Raw genomic sequence first — 3,102 nt, forward strand, 5'->3', positions numbered from 1 at the left:
TCCCCTACACACTCGGTGATAATGTATGGGAATGTTCTTTTACTTTTGACGGCCATTCTGGCGACTGACAAACACACATTGTTTTGAAGCCTGGCTCTTCCGTCGCACACCGTATGCCGCAGGTGAGGAACTAGACCCGACGCTTGGTGGAGGAGAGCCAACTCGCCGAAGACTGCGACCGGCGAACCCGCCAAGAGTGATGCAACGACTTGGGCAGACCGCGCCGTACGTCCCCGGCCGGCAAACCTCCGCGGTCACCTGCGCCTCAAACCTTAAATCCAGATTCAGACAGCACCGCGAAGCGGTCTGGAAGAAAGGGCGCGCCCGCGCACGGAAGGCGGAAAATAAATTTAATTCCAGTCGGACCGCAGGAGGTGGCGGAGCGTCTGTTACTTAAGTTGGCAAGACTCGCCGCGACCGCAAGCGATCTTCACGCCTGGCCGCCTCGTGTGGTGTCTGTGCTCGCGGCTGCCGGCTCCGTGAAATAAGTCGCCGCCACGATTCGTCACTTTTGCGAGAGCCCGAGCACTTGCACCATTTCAGTCCTATGAACTTTTTGTTCAGTGGTTAACCAGTTCAATTTTTTTTTTTTGCTTTTCACTTTGCAGTACATCTAGGTAACTTTCGATGACTGATTTGGGGCCTCCGAAACAAATTCTGGCCTGATCCATGATATAATATGCATTTTTAGGACTCCGTACGTCAGTCGGTAAAAACAGGATTCTTCCGTCTGTCTGGCTGCCTGCCTGTCAAACTGTTAAGACTCCTTTGTCTCAGGAAACGGTGGACGTATCAAGTTAAAATGTATGTCACATACTTAAGTCTACGGTCCCTTGTCGGTGTTAACTTTAGGCTTCTAAGTTAATGAAGCTGTAAGGTATGTCCATTTGTGCCGCATATTTTGATACTCGACAACTTACTCATCAAACGCTATAGGGTACTTGACACAGAAACACAAAATTTCTTAAGAAGCAAGGTTAACAGCACAAGTAAAGGAAAAATACGAAAATTGCTAATTTGTACTTACATTACACGATTTTTTTTTGTTATCTGACTGCCTGTCTGTTCGTCTATTAAGATCCTCTTTTCTCAGGAACGGATAGACGTACCGAGGTGAAATTTGTATCAGTACTGAGGGCTTGAAACCCTTGACGGTATTGAAAGTTTAAAATTCTACGTCAATGTGTTTGACTGCAGTGTCACCTGATTATGACCGAAGGAAAGATCGAAGACTCTCCGGTCTTGTAAATACTAATCACTGTAACAATAAAGGTACCAGGGTTGTATTTATACATTCCGGCGACTATTTTTCTTTCGGGAAAAATTTATTAATAAATATGTGCTTTTAGTTTCGACGGGGAAGACCCCTGACTAAATTTCAAAATCGCCTGCGGTTTAAAATGAAGTATCAGGCTTCAGTACCGATTCTGCCATACTTACATTCCGTTTACCATTATAATTTAAGAACTTCAGTTATGCCTGAGTGCAAAGGATCGCAAAAAAGTTCACTCGCTGATCTTTAAACTTTTATTCAGCAAACTCAGCCATTATCCAATAACGAGTTTTAAAAATGTTTAAATGATTGGTGTTGCTAATTAGCATAGCATGTTAATGTAACTCCATAATTAATATAATAAATGAAAAATTGCAGTGGAAAATGCGAACTTACACAAAAAATTTTAATATAAAATAAAATACTCTCGAAAGGATTGAAATTCCTGGAACCGAAATGTTGACACTATCGATATCGATAACAGGCAAAAGTCGCAGAGATCCTCGCTTCCGGGGATGGATGAACTAACTATTCACATAATAAATTTTGTACGGAATCTAAAGACCGCGATTCCTATTTGCACTTCGTCAGTTGGTTTTTCCCTCAAGATTGCTGCCATTGTGCCGTAACAAATGTTCAAACGTGTGTGAATTCCTAAGAGGCCAAACTGCTGAGGTCATCGGTCCCTAGACTTAAGCACTACTTAAACTAACTTATGCTAAAAACAGTTCACACACCCATGACCGAAGGAGGACTCGAGCCTCTGGCGGGAGGGGCCGCGCTATACAACTCAACGCGTCGCTCTTAACGGAACAAAATCGACACATGTAAAGGTAATATTCAGAGTATCACAGGAAAGTGTGATAGGACCGTTGCTGTTTACAATATATATAAACGTACTAGTACAAAGCGTGGGATGCTCTTTAAGGCTAATCGCAGATGGTGCAGTTGTCCATACCAAAGAAGCAACGCCAGAAGATAGTAAGAATTTGCACAACGACCTGCAGAGAATTGATGAATGGTGCACGTTCTGGCAGTTGACCCTGAACGTAAATAAGTGTAAGATATTGGGCATACTTAGGAAAAGAAATCCACTACCTTGCAGCTACACTATTGATGACAAACAGCTGGAGACAGTGTCTGCCTGCCGTAAAATATTTAGGCGTAACTATCTAGAGCGACCTTAAGTGGAATGACCACATAAAACAGATAGTGGGAAAAGCATATAAAAGGATCAGATTTCTAAACATTCATGGTGGTCTGTTTGTTCCCTACCACTTTCGCGCAACGACGCTCTGAGCGTGTTTTTTAGGGAATTGACTAGTTTGAACCTGGGACCTGTTGCTGGTAAGGAGACTCCAGACCACACATGACATGTAGAATTCAGAAGAGTTTAGTGAGACTAGCGATGATATAACCAAATACTAAATGATCCCAGCGTCAGCTCCACTGCACTCCTTGTAAAAGAATCTTCATACTAACTAAATATAGTGGAAAGGGTTCAAGGCTTTCCTATTTTTAGGTAGCTGGTAAAATAACGTCGAAAAAGCAGTTAAGTTTACCATTGGAAATTTTATTCTACTCACAAAACATCATTTATAAATTGCACTATTGATAAAAGGAGAAGTTTTAATACAGGATGGTAAAAACCAACTGCGTTCAACAAAAATGTGAACGAATATTCCCTGAATGGGTTTCCAAGTTATACAATCGATCGAAGGATGACCTATGCCATATCACATCTATAATCTAGGTTTAATTTAAGTTTCACAAAAGAGAAAACTATAAAAATGGTCTACAGTGACCCTCAATTATCTTTAATTACTTAT

This window comes from Schistocerca gregaria, chromosome 1 (assembly GCF_023897955.1).
Source record: "Schistocerca gregaria isolate iqSchGreg1 chromosome 1, iqSchGreg1.2, whole genome shotgun sequence".
Classification (NCBI taxonomy): Eukaryota; Metazoa; Arthropoda; class Insecta; order Orthoptera; family Acrididae; genus Schistocerca; species Schistocerca gregaria.